This window comes from Sus scrofa, chromosome X, assembly GCF_054392235.1.
Source record: "Sus scrofa isolate SSC_HxYL_T2T_F1_AM1 chromosome X, Sscrofa_HxYL_maternal_Yorkshire_Landrace_v2.0, whole genome shotgun sequence".
In the NCBI taxonomy this organism is placed as follows: domain Eukaryota; kingdom Metazoa; phylum Chordata; class Mammalia; order Artiodactyla; family Suidae; genus Sus; species Sus scrofa.
The window spans coordinates 104,354,789-104,379,206 of record NC_139401.1 but is presented as its reverse complement, the minus strand read 5'-3'; the positions used below and the strand labels follow the sequence as shown (position 1 = coordinate 104,379,206).

At 33.7% G+C, this 24,418-nt stretch overlaps 1 protein-coding gene and 1 non-coding gene across 4 annotated transcripts in view; both read right to left on the bottom strand.

The window, feature by feature from the left end:
• Window positions 1-24,418, bottom strand: part of HTR2C (5-hydroxytryptamine receptor 2C) — a 254,308-nt gene that overhangs the window by 168,552 nt on the left and 61,338 nt on the right.
• Window positions 4,206-4,312, bottom strand: LOC146394756 (U6 spliceosomal RNA). Its single transcript, XR_014835966.1, has one exon. It is a non-coding gene; the product is annotated as a U6 spliceosomal RNA (small nuclear RNA).

Below are 24,418 nucleotides of genomic sequence, written 5' to 3'. Positions count from 1 at the left end.
CTTGAATGTGTCAGGCACTTTTTCAAGTGTATGCCTTTATTATTACAGAGAGGAAATCAAATACAGTTGCTTGGTATTTTAATTAAGGAGTTCAAACACTGACCTAGAGGAAGATTTCAAGTAAGCAAATCTCTCTTTCCTTCTAGCCCTTGAATTTCACACTCATATACTCATACCACCTGTTATCTGCCCAGTTTCTAGCTCACAAACTGATAATTCCAGAGTGGTCTTTTGATGGTTTCTTAGGAATAATAATTTTAAAAAACCCTTCATTTAGAGCATTTTTTTTCTTTTTTCTTTTTTTTTTTTTTTTTTTTTTTGCACTTTATCCATCACCAATGGTGAGTGGTTTTTTTATTTCACGCCTTGCTGAGCTTGGACAAACAGCCATATTCCACCCATACACGTTAAGTAGATCAGAAATTCCTTAAACTGAAGGCTGCATATGGTCACCATTTTATGAATTTTGTAAACCTGAAACAGGTCATTCTAGCTATGCAAAGCTGTGCTCATTTTATATTACAGTTCTTGTGCTTTTCAAAGAAGTGATAAAAGTGCATGGGACTGCATTTCTTTTTGACTTATTTTCCTGCAAACATTATTCAAAGAAGAAAAAGATAACCTAAAGATTTTCCAGACTTCTGAGGCAATTAAAAAGAATATGAAGTTTACATGTTTACTAACAGCAATTTTTAAAAACACATCTTAATGTCCTCTTTTATAACACATAAAAACTCATGTAAAGAAAACCAAGGAAATTGCTTTTTTTAGAAAAAAATTTTTCATGGCTAGAACATATTCATTCTGATCTAAAAGTAAAAAGCAAGCAAGCAAACAACCAAAAACCAGAGTATCATAGGGCAATAATAAATTACTTAAGCCCTTTTGTGAGGAGCAGTGATTTTACACATTTCTATTTAAAAATTCATGAATAATTCTTTCAGCAATTAATAAATCCTCATGAAAGAAAAACATCTATATTGCAATTCAAAAGTTGTCACTCCTGCAGATCACAATGAATTCTTTCTTTTCAAATGATTTAGCAATGATTTTTCCAAAGTGAATAAAAATAGAAATATTTTGAAGTCCACTTTTCCTTTGCAAAAGTGTGTCTTCTCTTCCCTCTTGAGGTAGAACCCATTTCTATTTTCAGCATGGAATAATGGCTATGGACAATCAAAAGTGTTTATATCCCAAGATTAAGGAGAATTATGAGTTACAAATGAAGCCTTTTTGCTTAGTCATTTTGTTAGATCAATTTCATTTATATATTTTCTTCCTTATATATAGTAGGCACCCGCAAAGATTAGGATGGCAGGAAAATGATTTTCAGAGTTAGTATGTATCTACTCACTATTAGATATGGTTACAAAACACCCATTAAAACTTAAAAAATCTCTCAATGTTATAATCATTACATTTTTTGGCAACTGTTATTACTTTGGATTTTTGGTCAATGAAATGATCAAGATGTCAGGATTTAAATTATTTCTATGTCTGGCATCTTGGGCAGCTACAGCAACTATTTCAGGTCATCACATATCATTTGATGGCTCATTATTTCACTGTACAACAAACTCCAGAGAATAAAAGGAATAATGTAAATGCCAAAGGTCCCTAAACTGGAACTGTCAAGGAGAGAACATAAAACAACCTTTCAACAAGCGTGTGTTAGACTAAGTACAACATATTAAGAAAAAATTAGACCATGCCATTCCTCGGTTGCCTTTCTACTCTAGAGCCTATAAATATAGATGGATTACCTCTTTGGTATTTCTTGGAATTCTTCCTTTGATGTAAATGACAGACTAGATATTTGAAAAGCAGAACAGAAGACTCATGCATTTTAACTGTTGAAGTTAAAAAAACAAAAAGGACTTAACCAGAACTTGTAACGCTGGACTATTCCAACTAAACAAAGCCAAATTGTTTTGAGGTTAATCTGTCTAATATTTATAAGAAGGACTATGTTTTTGTGTATATATCACATACAAACAAACTTTTAACATGGTTAACCATGATGTCTTAAACAATAAAGAATATTTGCTGCTGAATATGCAAGCTTTTCTCATAACTATGCCACTAGATTATTTATAATACATCTATGTTGAGGAGCATGTTAATGTCATGTTTAGAAAGCCACAAGTTTGCCTGTTTTGTAGACACAATGTAGAAACAAAAGGTAGCAACTGGCCCAGTGCCTCCTATATTTAGTTCTAATCGGACTAACAGTAGTTCCATATTTCTCTGAAGTTTAGATAAATATAATTTTTCATTCAAAGTCCATTGTGAACAGAATATGAAACTGTGAAATAGGAACTAAGCTCTACCACCTTTTTAGACCACAGTAATGAATAAAGCATCAAAAAGACTATTTGGTAGACAGCAGAGTTTAAAGTCAGAAACATGGGTTCTAGAACTACCACTGCATTTAATACACATTTGACTTTAGGCAAAACATTCCCTCATAACCCAATCACACATTTAAGTGGGTTTATAATAACTGTCATACGTATTTGGAAGAATTATTGGGGGGCTTAAATGAAATAATAGACATAATTTGTTAAGGTTAAGACACTATGTGATATGAAACATCTGCTATTGTGCTGTACATTTTGACTTAAGAACATTGATCAGCCTCAATTACTTTCACAAATACTTTATTTCAAATTTTTAGATTCAAGATTTGGGCAAATATGGACAGAAACACAGGGAGAAACCTGTTTGAAGTGAAAAAGCAGATAAGGAAAACAGGTGCCAGAAGACACATTTTTCCTTTTTTTTTTCACTTCCTACTGCAGATCTAGAGAAAAATAAATTCTTAAAAGTGTCTTGCTTTTAAAAAAAAGTTATTACTATGGGTTCAGTAGTTTCCCTAAAAAGTTTGTTGTTTAACATGAGAAATGGTAGCACTTGGAGAGTTTCAAATTCTAAATGTTGCCATAGAAACACAGCTTCAGACATTAGAATGAATCATATGCCACTCATTTTTTTTTTTCTGATAAAGATTTTCTTAGGAGAAATATCTTGGAAAACTAGACTATAAAACAGGTGGTCAGATATGTTATGAAGCTGTTTACTGGGCCGTGATTGCACAGCTTGGACCTTGTTTAACCAAAAAATGCCTTTGTTAGCGTATCAAAAGAAGCCCCTGCACTGCCCTGAGGAGCTACTGTCTGGAAAAGCACAACTACTGAGAACAAAGCTATTCTCTCTACTGTCTATAACAAGCTAAGAGTTCAGAGACTCATCAAATATAACCTGAAGCAGCCAGAGGTTATGTATTTTCTTATTAGGATATATTATAATATATTATTAATGTAAGTATTTTAAGAGATTTATAGACAGAAAATTTTAGCTATAGAAGTAGAATTTTTAAGATACCTTTTGGCCTCTATGGCAAAAAAATTTCCAATGCTTTAAAATATCACATTATTTCCACTGCCTATAAATAATATACACATATAACATATAAAGTTTGAAAAGCAAAAAAGAAAGGAAAAATCCCAAGTGATTTTAACAGACATATATATAACCACTTTTATTTATTTATTTATTTATTTTGTCTTTTCTTGAGCCACTCTCGTGGCATGTGGAGGTTCCCAGGCTAGGGGTCTAATCAGAGCTGTAGCCTCCAGCCTACGCCAGAGGCACAGCAACGCTGGATCCGAGCCGCGTCTGCAACCTACACCACAGCTCACTGCAACACCAGATCCTTAACCCACTGAGCAAGGCTGGGGATGGAACCCACAACCTCATGGTTCCTAGTCAGATTCGTTAACCACTGTGCCACGGCAGGAACTCCCCTATAACCACTTTTAAACCCATGTATATTTTCACATAGATGAAATAGAAAATGTATAATTTGATAGCCATATTTTTCTACTTAATATTGAGATTTTTCATTGAAAATAAAACCTCACATCACTATATGATGCCAGATAGTCTATAATAAGAATAGTAGGATTCAAGAATATCAAATGTCAAATAATGAATGTCTTTCTCTTTTCTGATTTATTTGCATGCCCTCCGTTAAGGATGGAGATCCTGAGAAGAGGGGCAGTGGCCTAGAGGCTTTTTTTCAGTTTATATGAAGACTAAGTTGAGTTGTAATAACCTTAGATTTCTTAGCCTTGCTTTCGAAAATCTTGGTTTACTTAGTTTAATAGCATATATATAAATTTTTATTAGAGTCCAAAAGTCATGAAAACATGGAACACTTCATGAATTTGCACATCAGTCCTGCACAGGGACCATGCTAATTTTCTCTGTATCATTCCAATTTTAGGATATGTGTTGCTGAAACAAGCACTAATATTTGTCAAATTTATCAATCCATATATTTTCCATCAAATCCATTAAAAACGGCCATAGGAACATAAAAATATGAATGAAGTTTAAAATGAAAATTTAATATTTTACTGAACTATTTTACTTCTTAGTGTTTTTGTTTTCTTAGAATTTATTATTTAATATAAAGTTTACCCCAAACCAAAGTTAATTTCTAATTAATTCAGGTTACCAAGTGAGATTCAGTGAGTTATTACATTAGGCCAATTATAGTTCTTTGGCAACCTTAGAGTTAACATAGCTTTCAAGTTTGTCTACTTGACAACTGGGAAAGAACTTTTGCCTTGCAAATATCTGGCTCACTAATGGAAAATCATAGAATTTCAAAGCCCAGGAACAGATAGGGAAGCAGCATTTTAAATCCTGATGATCTTAAGGCTGCAGTCAGGTAAGTGTCCTGATCCATATGAATTTTGTTATAGTTGAAGTGAAGATAACCTTCCTTCACAGCTATGCTGTTCATATTTCATTTAATAATGAAAATTCAAGGAAGGAAATACTAACCAAACAATCCAATTAAGAACAGCAAATTTTAACACAGTCTAATAGTCTCCATTTCTATATATTAACTTTAATATATGTGTGGATATATGGCTGCCATTTTTCCAAAGTCATATTTGAAAATCCACAGAATAAGTGTATGTGCCTTAATTTGAAGCCTTGGTTATCTGCATGCATTTGTAAATGTTGTGAATATTCTTAACGTAGATATTAGCAGTAGCTATTTAAAACTACATATGTAATTATATATTTCATTTAATCTTTGTTATCATTTAATCAAAGCTGTTATCCTCTTTTTTTTGAGGCGGGGCGCACCTGTGGCATATGGAGGTTCCCAGGCTAGGGGTCGGCTGCTGGCCTACGCCACAGCCATAGCAAGGCAGGATCCAAGCCAAGTCTGCGACCTGCACCACAGCTCATGGCAATGCCAGATCCTCAACCCACTGAACAAGGCCAGGGATCTAACTCGCAACCTCACGGTTCCTAGTCAGATTGGTTTCCACTGTGCCATGACGGGAACTCCTGTTATCCTCATTTTAAAGGTGAGGAATATTGCATTTTATAGTAAAGCTAATTAAACTGCCCAAGGTCATATAGCTAGCATATTCCTTTAAAAATTATTTTGTATAAATAAATGCTTACGTATGAAGTTATTTAATCCAGAGTATAAAATAGAATTGAAGTTTTATGTGATTTTTATCTAAGTGATTTGAAATATTACTTTGCAGTATATTACAGATAAACTTTAATTTTGTAGTCCAAATTACTCTACTTTTCAGATGTAGTACTTCTCTCTTATAAAGGTAAATGCTCCTGATAAAGTGTTTTTTTTTTTTTCTCACTTGTTTCTTGCTTTTTTTTTTTTATGTCTAAGAGAATCCTGACATTTTTGGTATGTATTTATGTAAATCAGTAGTGACCTTTTTCATTTCTGCACTTTAGAAAGGAAAAGATAAATGTTTGGGTACTGTCATTGCTCATTTTCTATGAACAGGCTCTATGACAAGTGCATATTAGGCTCATTCTCAAGTATGTTTAAGTGAATGCAACTATCCATACAAATCTTCCTCAAATTACAACGGGGTTATGTCCTCAAATACACTGTAAGTTGAAAATATTGTAAGTCAAAAATGCATTTAATACGTCTAATGCTAATACACCTAAACATAGCTTAGCCTAGCCTACTCTAAACATGCTTAGAACACTTATATTAGCCTACAGTTGGACAAAATCATCTAACACAAAGCCTATTTTACAATAAAGTGCTGAATATTTCATTTAATACACTGGATGCTGTACTGAAAGTGAAGAACAGATTGGTTATATGGGTACAGAACAGTTTTAAACACATGGGTTGCTCACCCTCATGATCGCATGGCTAACTGGAAGCTGTGCTCACTGCTGCTGTCCAGCATCATAAGAAAGTACCATACTGTATACTGCTCACCCAGGAATAAATTAAAATTCAAAATTTGAAGTATGGTTTCTACTGAATTCATATTGCTTTTGCATCATCAAAGTTGAAAAAATCATTAAGTTGAACCATCATAAGTTGAGGACTGCTTGTATTTTTAAAGAGATAGTAAATATAAATGGTATTGAATATTCTTTTACTTTCCAATGAACTGCAACAATGAATACTGTTGATGCCTGAGCGCAATACGGCGCATGCCAAATTATTAAAATAGGATCCTGGAGTTCCCGTCGTGGCGCAGTGGTTAACGAATCCAACTAGGAACCATGAGGGTGCGGGTTCGGTCCCTGCCCTTGCTCAGTGGGTTAAGGATCCGGCGTTGCCGTGAGCTGTGGTGTAGGTTGCAGACATGGCTCGGATCCTGTGTTGCTGTGGCTCTGGCGTAGGCCGATGGCTACAGCTCCAATTCAACCCCTAGCCTGGGAACCTCCATATGCCGTGGGAGCGGCCCAAAGAAATAGCAAAAAAAAAAAAAAAAAAAAAATAGGATCCCCATCAATAATGTCAATGACTAGGATTTAATAATTTTAATGATCAAAGAAATAGTCTAAAAGTTTTATGGTATTTCAAAAGATCTACCCATTAAGGAATATTACATATTTTCTAAGCCATCATATATCAACTTAACAACTGAAGAAATAAACACCATATTGTTGTACAATGTCAGTCATGATGGAAATGTAAAAATAACTGAATTAACAGTTAACACAAATGTTAAATCCAAAGCAGTCTAAATGCTACAAACCCAATCTTTTGAATTTTCAGCTATTGATTAAAAAGTGCAAGATACCAGTAACACAGCAAAATGCTCATTTTAATATTCATTATCGAGATTAATAATAATGCTTATGTAATTTGGGGATTGAGCATCTGGGATCAGAAAACAAGGCATATAACTATTTTTACATATACTTGTTTTTGTCTTTTTAATTAATTTTAATTTAAATTTATCTGAAATTTCTGAAATTTATTTGTCAAGAATCATCCATAAATTTTAGTAAAGAAAGCACTGTAGGATTTTTTCCTTTTGTGTGTACTAGTGGAGATACATGAAAATTTAAATGTTATTCTCAGCTTGATTTCCCCCATGGTGCGTTAAGAACTATACAGAAACACTTTTGCAAAGTGGAAGATACTGCATACGGCCTAATTAAAATCATTGAGCAAATAATCAAATAAATGCCATAAGTCTGATGATGAGGCTAGTATATAGCAGCATGCCACATATATATAAAACCATGAATAGATAATTCACCAAATGCATCCAGTAGCTTTAAATAAGAGTACATTTTTAGGTCCATTCTTTATTTAGAGCTGTTCTCCAGTTAAACTCACACATTAATTATAAAAACAGACTACTTTGTGAAAGAGAAGAATATTTTGGTCCTGAATACATTTTATTCAGGCAAAGTGCCTAAAAGCAAACACATGGCCATCATAATAACATTCTGTGGGTTTGCTTACAGGGAGTATTAATCCTCGATCTGCCACAAATGTATATTTTTAATATGAAATTTAATATATTACATACATTTCGGTGTTGATCAATGAATAGCCATTATACACAGTGAATCTACACTATCAGATTAGTAAAAACCAAAAGATGTGTTGTCACATGCAAGGCTCAGAAGAAGAAAAATCAATTCTTTTTTAACTTACAACTGCACTGTTTTGGAGCAAAGGTCGGTATAACATTTGCAAAGTTCATAAAGACCAAACGCAAAAAGAATGATTTTTCTGAGCATAAAAATGTAAAACTTTATGCAATAAATTTCTAAAGGAAATTAAAATTTGTCTCAGCTTTGCCATGTACAAATTGTAGGATCTTGGGGCATTTATTCAACCTCTCTGTGATTACTTCCTTATCTTTTAAATAGGGATACTAACAAAACTTATCATAAAAAGTTGTTGGAGCAGATAGTGAAAATGCATGTAATACTCTTAGAATGATGCTGAGCATACAGTAAGTGTTCAAAGAATGTGAGCTGTTATCAGTGCAAAGCACTCGTAGTTTGCACAAAAGTGGTCTTTGGAGTCACTGCCTAAAAGACAGAAATGAACATATTCATCAATAAAATAGTTAACTATATCTTTTCAAAAGTACCACTCAAAAGTAAATTCTAACTAACCCTCTCTTCAAAAAACGATTTGACTTGGTTCCCAGTATATACAGAAGAAATGAAAGTTGCATGGAAAATTTTGTAGCTCATAGGTGCAACTAATTCATAGTCTTTAGGTTAAGACTGTCTGGAAATAACCAGTTATGCCAGAGTCACCATTTATTTTTTTCTCTGCAAAGAAAACTTTAAAGAGAAAAACTACAGTCTTGTTTGGCAAGTATTGAATGGGAAGAGTAGAAATCAGTGCTTTTTTTAAACATTGGAGTATAGTTGACTTGCAATATTACATTAATATGGAATCTGCATTATTAATGAGTTTCATTCGCTCAATGGCATGGCTCGTACTGGCTTACCTGATGATGACTATGCTCAATTAAATGACTCATAATTCATCTAATTAATAGACAAAGGGGGCTTAGTAATGGTTTGGGCAGTATTACATAAATCACCAGGGCATTAGGCTTTATGTTTTTCTACTCCAATAAAAGAGCTCTAATGTACCAACCTGCTCATCAAATTAAAGTAATATTTCACATGCTAAGTCTAATTTATTGCCGGGAAATTATTTATGTGTGAATAAAGTTCCTAGCTTAATTTGTAGGATTAAAAACCACCCTGTGATTGCTATCATCTTTTATCAGTTTTTACAGTGACGTCTTACCTATTAAAATGTACTTTATTAAAAAAAAAAAAACCTGTTGTAAGGAAATGGAGTGAATAAGGCAAATTATTCCTATGTTCTTTTGCATATCAAAATTTTAGGAGTTCCCATTTTGGCTCAGCGGTTAATGAACCACCAGACTAGCATCCATGAGGATGCAGTTCAATACCTGGCCTCACTCAGTGGGTTAAGGATCCTGCAGTGTAGATCACAGATGCGGATCGGATCCCGCATTGCTGTGGCTCTGGCGTAGGCCAGCAGCTGCAGCTCTGATTGGAGTCCTAGTCTGGGAACCTCCATATGCCGCAGGTGCAGCCCTAAAAAGACAAAAAAAAAAAAAAAAAGCACACAAATATAGAAAATATACTACATATAACTACCATATAACACAAACATCTTTACTTTTGATCTCTTTAAGTCACTGGAAAGGAAATATTCATTATGCCCTGATTCATCAGCAGTAATAATACCTTTCAAAAATTACTCGATTTAAAAAATAGCCTGAACTATATCATATATGTATGTATATATATATCATGTGTCTTAATTGAAGTAGAAGATAATTTTTGATCTAAAGTATTTAACATTACTTGAAATAGCTAAATGATTCCAAAGATGTATTATGACTGTATAATCTCCCTTCCATTTTGAGTTTTAGATCCTCCCAAGCAGAACAGTTGTAAGATCATCTTTATGAAATATTATAAACAAATAAAAATCACTATTGGTACCCATTTTTATGATTATTACTGTTTCCATGGTAAATTGCCGCTACACAATAGAGTGACACTAGATTTAGAGTATTTGCAAGAAGGAAATATATGGAATGGAATTTATTTATTGGGACACATACTATAAAACTTACTTTTATTCTTTCTATCCATGCCTTTTCAGGTTCTGCACCCACTTATCTTAAATTTAAATCTAGCCATAAATATACATCTTTTAAATAATTATAGAATTTTGGTCCTTTGGAGAATGGCTTCCCTCACAGTGCTCTGAGAGCTAAATAAAAATTTTAAAACAAAAATGTGTGGGTGAGGTGTAAAAGTAGATCAGAGTACCTGTCATTTTGAATTAGGATGATTAGTCACTAATTTCAGGTATTCTTAAGAGTGTTCGCAAAGTACCTTCAAATCTATTGTGTAAGGCTCTTCCTGAGAGTATTTATTTTAATCTAAAAGGGAGCACAGATCAGGCATCTATATTAGGAGGATAAACCCATTATCAGTCTCATTTTGGAAACAAGGCAATATCTTCTACAAAGGAAGAAGTACTGAGAAGGAAAAAAAAATCACAGGATTTATTGAGAGTCTATTTTATTACAACCCTTCCATTATTTACTAGGCTTAGTAAACCTAAGGTATGTTTGTATCCTGGATACCTGTATATATTGCTCTTCAATACCAATGAAGTAGGAATTTTAGCATGTCCTCTCTCTCCCAAGACATGGGCAGATTATAGGTGATTTTTTTTATTAGAGGAAAGTAAATTTTGCCATACAAAAGAAGAAAGTATGCAAATGAATTTAGCTAAAATTATTTTAATGTAAACATTAAAAAAATTTGTGAATCTCTAGAAATGTTTAAACACCCCATAAATATACCATTGCCTATCAATAAAGACATGTTTCTGGCTCATAATCAGGACACACACTCTGACTTCTTTCATAGCTGCCTTAGGTCTGTGGCACACATTTGGAAGGGGGTCTGTGTGCAATCTGTGGTCACAACACTGAGAAAAGTTAATTGGGTCCAATTTAGTTCATTGGCTTCCTAGAAATTACTGTTGCATTTGACTTCAATGCCGTCTAGTTTCATAGCTCCTGTTTCACCTTCAGTTATGTCAAAATATAATAATAACATAAATATTCTCATAAGCTTTACAAAGTCCAGCAAATTAGTCTTTTTCATTTAGTTTAAACTTCAAAATACAAGTCAGTGTATATTTTATAAAACACTGGAAGGAAAGAGTAAGTTTTAATTGTTAGATTGAGGAATAGAAAAATAAAATAAGTCCACTTCCTATCATGGATGCCTGGTTTTGCTCCTTTTAATTTAATAATTTTACTGTTTATTTCAGATTACAAATAGGTCTAGTAACTAATACCAAAAAAATAAAAAATAATTTTAAAAAGGGACACAACTAAAGAAATCCTCTTCTCCAAAATTTACTTATCTTATTCTCAATTTGTCAGGAAAACAAAGACAGAAACCAAGTATCCTTTCCCAGAGAGCAGAATTAAAGTCATCTGTAAATAATTAATATTTTATTGTTGTTCTCTAGGGGTTTTCTTTATTTAAAAAGCAACAGATTTTAAAAACAATAGTATTATTTTCAGATTAGCTCATAATCTAATATTTAGACTTTTTGATTACAGAAGCCTTATTCAGCTCCTCAGAATGTGACATTATGTTTATCTCTATTTGGTAGAGCCCAGAGTTCACTTAAAACTCAAGAAATAAGATTAATAGTTCAATGATTCTACAAGTTATACAATTTTAAAACTATTAAATTATTTTTATAATTATATGGTGATAGCAAATAATGATTGAAGTAAATAGCAAAGGTCTTGCTGTAACCTATTTTAATGATAAATATTATTGCATAATATAGACTATTTGAAATTATTGTTCAAGATCAAATTAACAGCACCCATCATCTCAGCTGTCTTTTCTTATATAATGTGACAGCTGCATTCTTAAAAAATCTTGCATGATACAAAAAAAAATTGTTTTCAAGGGAAAAAGTCAGGAGCTTCTATCCCATAACACTATTATACCTGAGGAATTTTAGCATATTTCCTGAACCTCATACCTTTCTTTTCGCTTTTTACTTAATCATTCTCCATATATATGTCCACCCTGAACTAAAAAATTTTGACTTAAAAAAAGAGTTCAATGATTCCGATAATCCATAGACTACATAGAATACTATAAATCCTAGCAGAAAATAAACACATAATGCCAGGATGTTGTAAAGGAACTCTATTATTTATGTTACTGCTTCAGTTACTAAGTTACACCTTAAGTAAAAAAAAAAAAAAAAGGCATTATTTGGGAAAAGCATAGGGGAATAATTTTGTTACTGTACATTTTCTGAAACGTGAACTATGCTTTAAAAATAAAGTTCTATCACAAATAATTTACCCAACACATTTTAGTATCCAATATTGCTATTCATTGAATTTAAGATATTTTCAAACTCTTTTCAAAACATTTTAAAATTTGGCTGTAAAATGGATTATACTTAAGAGGAAAATAAATGACAGTTATGTGTATGAATTCGGGGAAAAAAGCTCTAATGTAAATGACCTTTAACCTACCAAATATACTAGAGGAAAAAAGAAACACAGTACATTCAATATTGATGTAAATAACCACACACAAATCTCATATCTTGAATCTTCTCTTGTTATTACAAAACCTAATTTTTGCTCAGAATTCAAGTTTTCTACCCATCCTGCATAATATGGCACCTTGGTAACACTAATAAGATAAAATTTGATAATCATAAAGAGTAATAAGATAATGGTTAGAAAGAAAGGCTGTTCTCTGAGTAAACTTCAAAAAAACTATATTTAGAAACTCAGTTCACTTTTCATTTCAATTTCTCTAGAAATTATATTAGTTTGTATTACATTTTATTATTTTGGGCAACATTCCTCACAACTATCTCTGAAGGTTGGTTAGCATGACTTATTCCATTTCTGCAGAGACAACTGAAGCAAAGAGAGCAAGGTCAGAACAGACATGAGCTTAATACTCATAACAGTAGTTTATGATTTCGATCTGCTGTTTAGCCACTAGGTCATTAGATATTATTTCTCATATGTTTCCCCTACCTTATTATATTTCGCTGATAACCAAACATGTTGCTTTACCTATTATCGCTATGAATCTTTTATCAACAACATGAAATAGGTGAACCTATCTCCTTATAACAGGTTTTAGTCCAAGAAATAATTAGATTGTAAATGATAGGGATGGAACAACAACAACTGTTGTATCAGACAGATAAAGAATACATTTTAAGATGAAAAATCTCTCTTAAGGAGGAAATAACGTGTCATGGATACTAGTAAAACACAGGGGCCTTTAGTTTCCTACTGGGTATATGTACCAAGAAGAAAATCATATCAAAATCTAAGCAAGTATTTAAATTATAGCTCAATAAGGCTGTTTAAAAAATTTACATGAAAATCAACAGTAGAAAACCAAACAGTTTCCAGCACTGTGAAAAACTCCACCTTAAGCTAAGAAGCGACTTAAAGTACTTGGGTAAAGTGAGATGACTTTCACAGCCATTGGCAGCCACAGTGATTGTGGCTAGAAAATAAAAATTGTTGCTGAACCAAAAAACTTCACACAGGTGTATGTCAGATGGCAAGAGAGATACCTATCTAGTCTCCACTGATATCATGATTGGCCTAATTGCTGGGATTTCTACCTGATGCATAGGTTTGGCCTTTCGACATAAACTTCCTACATGCCTATACCTTCACTACTGTCACTCTTCATAACGTGCCTAATCAGAGATTCTTCTACTACTATTAACTTAATAACTTGCCTTCCCTGTGCCCTCCTGATCTCATCTGATTCCTCTTTTTAGAGAGTCCTACCTGCTGAGACAAAGATCCAACCTATCCTTCTGGCAAATTGATAAGGTAGGTAAATTGACTTATTGTCTTCATGCTTATCTTCTGGAGGAAGGCCAACCTATTAAATAAGTAATTAAAAGGAAACAGTTTTAACTACCACAGAGTGAGGGAAAAGTATTTTTAACCAACCTGTGTTTGTGTCTTACGATCACATAAAACCAATCCACCAAAAACACAAGCAAAACAAAATCCTCTCCAAGAGGATGGAAATTATTTTCTTTTTAATGTGTGTTCAGTTTTTGTTGACTTGTCTGAGGGCTATGGATGAAAATAGCAAGCATAAATGTCAGTTGTTTTTGATTCTCTTCTTGCCATATTTTAACTCAAAGCTTCATACAGAATGGGATTACATATCTGCTAAGGTTTGAATGTCCCTCCCCCCAATTCATAATACTTTTTTTTTTATAATACTTTTTCATGTGATTAGCCACTCTTATTAAGTTTGGGACATTTATATTAGGCATCATGATTTTCTTGTTGCTTATGCAAATACTTTACAATAAAAGGAAATACTATTGTACACAATTTTTTTTAGGTTGTTTTTCTCCCTTCCTCACTGTGATTCCTCACTTATTCACAAAACAGAATAGACATATTGTCTGATTCATTGACAATTTCAAAAGAAAATTGTGTTTTTATGTGCTGGCTTTATGAAAGGGTCAAATGAAATGAGTGACTTGATTCCTGACTACAAGGAACATATTAATTCTCTTGATAAGCTGTATATGAATAAAGTACTAAACTAAATACTACTAACGATTTAGTGAAACAATCATAAGACAAGGTACACATTAAAATAGTAATTAGACAGTACAAATAATTACTATTTGAAATAGTAAAATAATTATTTGAAATTCAGAGACAGAAGACAAATGGCTGCCCTATAAATGCCTGCTGAAAGGAACAAATTAATTTCATTCACTCAGTAATATTTAGGAAGAAACTACTATATACTGGTCTACATACCAGAAATTCAAAGATGAATAAATCAAGGGCCTTGCCAGTAGTAACCAAGAGATTTTAAACCAAGGTACCTTGGTTTTTAGTCTAGATGGATTAGATCTTCAGAGCATGACTGACTGCTTCTCAAACCATCAATTGTTAAGGTTCAATAGCTTTACAGAAGCGATCAAAAGAAAAGAGCAAGCAGTTGGCTTGTTCTTCAGGAGTTCTAAGTTATCAATAATAAGTTTTTTTGTGGAAATTTTGGAATTTAAAAATATGAAAAAAAATAAAAATATGAAAATGAAATAAAATAATTACTGCCCCTGAAGAATTTGATTAGGTGGATCATGATGTATAGAAATATATTCGGAGTTCCCGTAGTGGCTCAGTGGTTAATGAACCCGATTAGCATCCATGAGGAGACAGGCTCAATCCCTGGACTCGCTCAGTGGGTTAAGGATCTGGCGTTGCTGTGGGCTGTGGTGTAGGTCGCAGACATGGTTTGGATCCTGTGTTGCTGTGGCTGTGGTGTAGGCCAGCATCTACAGCAGCTCTGATTGTACCCCTAGCCTGGGAACCTCCATATGCCACGGGTGTGGCCCTAAAAAAGACAAAAAGGCAAAAGAAAAAGAAAAAGAAATATATTCATGCCTGCTATAGACAAACTGTATTCTAAAGGAAATAGACATCACATTAAAAGAGATTTCATCTATTAATTAAAATTGGCTACTTAATATCACTAAATGCTTTCTATATTACATGTAGATCATAAAAATGCATTTTTAGGGTACATTGCTGAATTTGCATGAATTGTTTATAAAGTAGAAAATTATGCCCATATTCTTATTACCACAGGGTTTAGACATGTAATCTGTTATTGATTACTGGCAAATAAAAATTCAAACAATTAAAAGTGAAATGTAATTTAGGTAAATATCACAAAACATCAATTATCTTTAAAAACATAAAATATCACATGAATGAATATTTTTTAGAGGACAATTTTTTTCTGGTTCCAATCTATCCTTATTTTGAAATTAAAGAGGAATCAGGTTATGAGAAATGTCTGAAAATATTTATATTTAAAAGTAGTATCTTGAAAATCAAGAAGTGTGACAAAAGACATAGCAACGATGGAGTTCCCATCATGGTGCACAGAAACGAATCCTATGAGAAACCATGAGGTTGAAGGTTTGATCCCTGTCCTCGCTCAGTGGGTTAAGGATATGGCATTACCATGAGCTGTGGTGTAGGTCACAGACGTGGTTCGGATCCTGCGTTGCTGTGGCTGTGGTGTAGGCCAGCAGCCGTGGCTCCGATTTGACCCCTAGCCTGGGAACCTTCATATGCTGCAGGTGCAGCCCTAAAAAAAGCAAAATAAATAAATAAATAAATAAAGATATATGCCTTTAAATGTCATTGAGCTACAGCTATTTATTTATAAAATTGTTTCATAATCACAATTTGAAAGTTCATTTTTGGAGCTAAGACTACCTACTCTCACTATAAGTATTATTTATTATTTTATTATTACATAATATTTACTGAGATAAGTTAGACCTTTTCCCTACCAAGTTGAATATGATACAAGTATATTTAATTTTTTGTTTGTTTTTTACCAGATTCTCTTTTTTTATTTTTATTTTTTTGCTTTTTTTTTTTTAGGGCCGCATCCACGGCATATGGAGTTTCCCAGACTAGGGGTCGAATTGAAGCTATGGCTGCCAGCCTACGCCACAGCCACACAAGATCTGAGCCACATCTGCGACCTATGACCTACACCACAGCTCACAGCAACGCCAGATCCTTAACCCATTGAGTAAGGCCAGGGATTGAACCTGCAACCTCATGGTTCCTAGTTGGATTCGTTTCTGCTGCACCACAAGAGGAACTCTCCAGATTCCCTTTTTTTAGATCAAGATGTCTTTTGACAAAAATTGTAATTAAATGAAATTATCAGTGTTAACTTTCAAGCTACATGGCCTAATATAATTTGACTTCATTTAAAAATGACTTCAGAAAAATGTATTTATTTCTATGAGAAGGTTTCTGTGTAAGGTTTATGATAATGGATGACTATTTCAAACATAGAATATTTTTATATTAGATGATTTTTGCTCAAAGTAAAACTTATTTCAGAAAGAAAATTATCAGACATTACCTGACACGAGTTTACTTTAACAAAACCTTTCTAAGCAATACTTTAGCTTTTATATCTATGTACATTACACACACATGTGTGTATATATACACATATACATATATATATATATATATGTATTCTTTTTTCCCTTTCTCTCTCTTCTTTATTTTATTTTATATTTGCTTTTTAGGGCCGTACCCAGGATATGGAAGTTCCCAGGCTAGGGGTTGAATCAGAGCTATAGCTGCTGGCCTACACCAGGGCCACAGGAACGGGATCTGAGCTGTGTCTGTGACCTACTAATGGCAGTGCCAGATCCCTGACCCACTGAGCGAGGCCAGGGATCCAACCTGCATCCTCATGGATACTAGTCAGATTTGTTTCCACTGAGCCACAACAGGAGTTCTCTCTCTTCTTTATTTTAGACTATAGGGAGTTAAAGGTAAAGCAAAAGAGAACTTGACTCAGTGGAAATAGAACTTTTTATTGCATTAAGAAGCTAATAAATATTTCCATTCATTTGTAACCAACTGTGTGTAAAGTATTGTGCAAATGATAGCTATAAAGTAAATTAATAAATAGATGGGTGACTAAATGAGCATTCTTTTGTTTGTCATGTTGAAGCAATACTTTAGGTGTAAAAGCAGAGAGGACAGGAAGAAGTTGGGAGATTAAATTAAACTAATTATTTTTCTCTTTCTCCATCTTTAATTTCCCTAGTTAAACAATAAGCAGTGAGATAATAAATTATCTAAGAGAACAAAGTGAGCATAAAAAATGATGATAGGTGATTCTGTGATTAAAAAGTTCAGAAAAGGTAACAGAGAAGCTTCAGAAAAGATCGAGACAGTTCGAAAGTATACACAGCAGCAGAAATCAATCAAAGGGATGACACAGTGAGATAATCATTTTCTTGTACAAAGTGACCTAAATGAAGGTAAGTTGGCCAAAATTACCATGGAAACAAAAATTAAATGCATATTTGAAATAATAATGAAAATATGAGAGCCAGGATGGGAATAATCAAAATAAATGTGTTATGATTCAGCAAGTTATTTTTGCAATCTTAATTAGCAGATCAATACAAATGAGTAGAGTTTTACACAATTAAAACTTGAGAAGGTACAGTATCTTCCAAAAGAATCCAGTCAAATGAGTCAAAGGAATTTAAGAAGCAGCAAAGAATTCTACAATGTGTGGCCTCATCAGTTCCCTAAAATGGCAGATATAGGTAGAGCTCCCCTAGGATTTGTAGTAAGCCCAGTCATTTACTAACATTTTTGGGATTGGTACATGAGGGAGTTGTAAAATTATTTATAAAAGTATATAGTAAAGGGACATGCAGTTGATGATATATGCTGAAAATACATAAGAACTTGAAGAACAATGAAAAAAGTAACTGAATATGAAATGAGCATATATGGCAAAAGAACATAAACATAATTCATTAGCAATACACTAATATGGGTTGTGAACGCATTGAAGGAATGTAATTAAGAATAGATATTAAAGGAGTTCCTGTTGTGGCTCAGTGGTTAATGAATCCGACAAGGAACCATGAGGTTGTGGGTTCGATCCCTGGCCTCGCTCAGTGGGTTAAGGATCTGGTGTTGCCATGAGCTGTGGTGTAGGTCGCAGATGTGGCTCTGATCCCGCGTTGCTGTGGCTGTGGCGTAGGCCGGCGGCTACAGCTCCGATTACACCCCTAGCCTGGGAACCTCCATATGCTGTGGGTGCAGCCCTGGAAAAAGACAAAAACAACAACAACAACAAAAAAAAAACAAAAACAAAAAAAACCCAAAAACAAGAATAGATATTAAAGTAAGCATTATAATACATCAACACATTTTGGTTAACAGACTGGACAGGTGGTTTGCCAGACTATTTAACACATCTAAAGAAGTAGTGCAATGGCAAATTGCCCTTGTAATAATGATCAATTCTATAAACAACCTAATGCACACAACTCAAAATGTGTGTCTTGAAACTTCAAATTCTAAGTACAGCATCCTCTAAGAAAAATCCTTAGCATTGTCATCTATCAGATTTCACTCAACCTCCTAAATCTTATTTCCAGGAATTGTCCTAGTGAACGTCCGATTTGTCATCATACTTTATTCTTTACTAAGTTCATGAAAAGTGCCTCTTTGTTTCTTAGGGTTTTTCTTTTCTCTCTTCTTTTCTCTTCTCTTCTCTTCTCTTCTTTTTTCTTTTCATCTCTACCTCTAGTCCCAGAAATGTGTTTTGCAGTACCATGTAGTACAAAACTCAAAGTAATCAAACAATGTATTCTTACTATATCTCTTATTTAGATATTAAAATTTAAATAATTTTCATTTCAACATTGCTGGGAAGGACATGAATAGGCAGGATACATGCAACACTGATACCACCTTTTCTATGACTTCTGACTGACTCCCCCACCTGGATTCTGGATTGGGTGAGCTTTCATGTGCTCCAAATGCATCCTGGGCTATTCCTGCTCTAGCATTTACAACACAAAAAAACACATATACATATACACACACACTCACACACACACACATAGCGCATGCCCATAGCATTCAGAAGTTTCTGGGCCAGGGATCGAAACTGCACCATAGCAGTGACACAAGCCACTGCATCGACAACTCCAGATCCGTAACCGCTGCACCACAAGAGAACTCTTGTATTGTAATTGTCTGCTTACTTGCCCACTTCTTCCAATAATGTGATCACTTAGAGGGAGAGGCTTTGTGTCTTATTTATCTACTGCTGCAGCTGCAGCTTCTAGCACAGTACCAAACACTAGGTACAACCTTTTTGAATGAATCAAAGAACAATATGGAGTAAACTTTAAGTGCAAGTGAAAAAAAAAAAGGCTCACCAGTGAAAAGTATGTGCACTTATTGCAATTGAAGGGCCATCAGTAATCATTCTTTAACATTTAATCCTTCAGAATATATCATTAAACATCTAGGGATACAATCACATATGACAAAGCTTTTGATCTTTTCTTAAAAAAATTAATTGCTTTATTTTGGCCACTCCCGCAGCATACTGAAGTTCCCAGGCCAGGAATCCAACCCATGCTACCGCAGTCACAGTGCTGGGGCCTTAACTGTTAGGCCACCATGGAACCTCAGAAAGCTTTTGATCTTAATTTGTGTTTAGAAATGTAATGGATTACACAATTCTAAATGATAATATTAATCAGCATTGCTGAGTAGGTGTCATGAGTTTTGTTATTACAAAAATATATATTTGTGTATTATTTTTCATTTAGGGGGGTTTTGGAATCTCATGTGGAATTAGTTACAATAACTTATTGGTTTTAATTAATAGGCAAAGAGCAAAATACTCCACATTTATTTTTCCACATAAATTTAAAAAAATTATACTCCCATGTTCATCCATAATGAGTTGGATTAATAGATTTTCTCATTCAATCCGCTGCCTTCAGATAGGCAAGATATAATTAGTTACATTTTATATTGTGAAAACCTGAAGCTCAGAAATGTTAATTCACTGCCCCCAGGTTACACAACTAAGAAGTGTTAAAGAGGTGTGGGGCAGACAGGCCCTAAGTCTTCTGTGCTCATTGGCAAAGTTAGAGAAGCAGTAGGGGAAATATTTCAAAAGAGTTAATGAAATAAAAAGGCATTTACATTTTATTTTAGTATGCACTATGTATACTCAGAAGTCAGATTGTTTTTCCTATACTGTGTTTCTTAGATTAGATTGCTATATATAATTGCAATTCCTTTTCCAGACCAAGTGCTTATTAATTTAACAAACATTTATATGGATGCCCATTCAAGCCCATGGGCTTGAATTTATTTTCACAATAAAATGATGAAATATTATAATAATAAATAACAAAATCTGCATGATCTCTGTAAACTTCATAAATAAAGAAGAAGAAGAAGCAGGGGGAGTTCCCGTCATGGCGCAGTGGTTAACGAATCCGACTAAGAACCATGAGGTTGCAGGTTCGATCCCTGGCCTTGCTCAGTGGGTTAAGGATCTGGCCTTGCCGTGAGCTGTGGTGTAGGTTGCAGACGCAGCTCGGATCCAGCGTTGCTGTGGCTCTGGCGTAGGCCGGCAGCTACAGCTCTGATTAGACCCCTAGCCTGGGAACCTCCATATGCCGAGGGAGTGGCCCAAGAAATGGAAAAAAAAAAAAAAGAAGAAGCAGCAGGGGATAGAGAAGGGAAAAGGGGAAGAATAAAAGGGGTAGAGATAGGTTTTGTCTGATAAACAGGAAAGTAGGTTAGAAGCAATGTGCATGAAAGGTGTGAGAAAACTAGCTTAGAACCCAAGTGATCTACATATCATTCACATGATAGACATAAATATCTTGGGTGGGGCAATAAGCTTGCTTTACCCCTAATATTCTGATGAAGTCAACATTTTTGTCTTTTTTTTTCTTTTTTGTCTTTTAAGGGCCGCACCCATGGCATATGGAGGTTCCCAGGCTAGGGGTTGAATCAGAGCTGTAGCCACTGGCCTACACCACAGCCACAGCAATGCCAGATCCGAGCCGCATCTGCGACCTACACCGCAGCTCATGGCAACGCTGGATCCTTAACCCACTAAGCGAGGCCAGGGATCAAACCTCTGTCTTCATGGATACTATTCAGATTCATTTCCACTGATCCACAAGGGGAACTCCAACATTTTAAAATACCAGGTAATTCTCACACAGATGATCAAAGAGGAAATAAAAAGAAAAATTAAGTCTTTGATCTTCCCAGGAATCTGGAAAACAGTGACAAGTTTTTACTAGAAACAACTTAATGCCGTTTTCATTATTTAAATTCTTAACTAATAACTTAGGCTGGAAGTTTAACCCAAAGAATAAAATGATTGACAGAGTAATTACTGAAGCATTTTGAACATGCTTCCCTAGAATTGATGTATGAAACATATCAAGGAAAAAAAAAAGAAAGCCAAGACATAAAGATGCTTGCGGGAACCTAGATTATTTCATGTTCTAATAATGTAAAAGGCAAATGGAATTTTAAAGAACGGATGATTATAAAAATATTTCTTGATGATCTGATATTTATTTTGATTTATTAAATGTCTTATAATATTTAGTAACCTGTATATATTTGCTTTAATTTCTACAACAAATAATTGTATTCACTTAATTTTTACTAATTCTGAGGCTCAAGTCCCTTTTTCTCCCTAAAACTTTCCCAAATGGGAAATGATCTGGCTTTCGTCTAACCTTTCAAGACAACCTTTATTCTTATCACACAATTTCTTGTGTGGTGGTCATTTGTTCATCTGCCTTATATTTCTTCTCTCCCATATTAGATCATAAGCTCTGTTTGGGTCGTAGTTTTTTATCCTCCACATAACAGGTGCTCAAATAAGACTTGTTGGTTCATTTATTCTTTCAACAAATACTTATTGAGGACCTGCTATATGCCAGGCATGAAGAAACACAATGTGTTGAATATATTCTGACATTTTCTTTAAAGCTATTATACCATAATTTTGTTTGTTAATATTATAAAAAATCCCAATATTTATAATCAGCATTTGTTAAAATTCCTCTTTACTTATAAACTCATTTCCATCTCTATGTATAGGTTCACTCAAATGCACTTTTGTTGTTTTTTTCTATAACTTTTTTTATTCATGTTTTGAACTAGATCTCTTAATGAGAATGAAATATTTTGCTATTAATTATCTAAGTTCAGCTTTTGGTTCTTAATGTAAGCAAGTAGACATCAAAATAAGAATAACAAAACAAATCTCTAATTATAAGAAATATAGTCACAATTGGAGCAAATATATTTTACATTTGGGATTTTATAGACAGCTTTCAAATCAAACTAATTCATTCTAATACTCTAGGAATAAAATTTCTATTTCAATTGAAGGACATAAGATCAATTTATACTTATTGAAGTGATAAATTCTCATTGTAAAAATATTAGATATTATAGAGAATTTTAAACAAGAGAGTTAAAGAAATGTCCATTTAGCTGGTCATAAGCTGATATGTTCATCAATATTATCATGGGTTAAAATCATACTATGGAAATTTCAATTATTACTGTAAATAGAGAGTATCCGATGTGTTAGCAAAAGAAATTTCAATAAAATGATGACATACCATAATGCTTGATTTTTCAAATATACTTTTTATAATTCTATTAAAAGCATGCTCCTGTTACTGAAAGCTAACTTTGACTATCCAAGTGAAATTTTAACAAATTTTCAATCTAAATAAAAGAGGAATAAAGAAACTATTATACAAATAAAAGCAGCAGATTCCATATGAGTTTGGAATCTAGATTGTGGAATTGAGAGTTCAGAAGCAGGTTTAGTACAAAGTTTAAAATGGAGAGTTAATAAATCTCCATGAAGCACAAAGTTACTCTTTAAGAATTTGTGTCTTACCCTTCTGGCTGTCTCTCAATCTCTATTATGTTCACACTGCACGCTCTGGGTATTGAATAAAAATATACACAGCCCATGCAATGAGCACATCCTAGAGCCAAGTCCAGTTGTGATATAAAGCTCAAAAGGTAGTATCATTTTGTCAAATTTTAAATGTTAAATAAATTTGAAATGATTTATTTTGAAAGTCTAAAACTTGGCCCAAAGACTATACTAAAATCTTAGCACTTGAAGAGACCATATTAAAGTAATCTCTTACCCTCTAGTCTACCCTCTACCCTTTCCCAAACCATACCGGAGAGATGAACATCTATTCCAAATGAATTTCAGAGATGTCTGGGAACTCCCTGGGATAATTCTTATCAGAATTTATGATAAGAAATGTCTTTGTTTATTACATCCAAATTAAATTCCTTCTGTGCAGACTAAACCAGAGCTGGTGTCATGGAAAAGACTACTGGACATGAGACTAAAAAAACATGAGTTATACCTTATAACTATGTGACTCTGAACAAGACAGTTAAATTCTGTGTGGCAGTTTCTAAGTCTATACAACAGGGATAATAATAAAAAATTTACATATTTATTATGTAAAATGTTAAGGGAGTTTACACATGCAGTAGTGGTCTGTGGACTATAAAAAAAAAAAAACAGGCAATTATAATGGATTCTTTCTCTGGAGTAGTGATACTCCAATTCACATCACCATTTTCTCCTCTTCATAGGTCTTCTTTTCTTTTCTTTTTTTAGGTCTTGTTTTCTAATCTGTTCATCATCTCTGTATTTCTTCTCTGAATCTTTTCAGGATTTCTTACATCATTATCCAATTTCACCACTCTGAACTCAGTGTAAGATAATTGATTAGTTGGCTGAGGTCTATTTGTATTACTTATCATTCTTACCTCAATGAACATGCAAACTAGTTGCTTGAGATATAGCTGTAGACAAAACAGATAAGATCTGGCTACCATGGAGTTTATAGTATAGGGTCAGGGAGTCAGTAAGGAAGTGACCAAATAAGATAATTTTATATAGTATTAGTGCTGTGAAAAATAAAATAGATAAACATGAGAGGTGGGAGTAGTTTGGATGGGGTTGTCAAGGTAGAATTTTTTGAGGCTGTGACATATGACCTGAGACTTGAAGGATGAAGGGGATTAGTCTT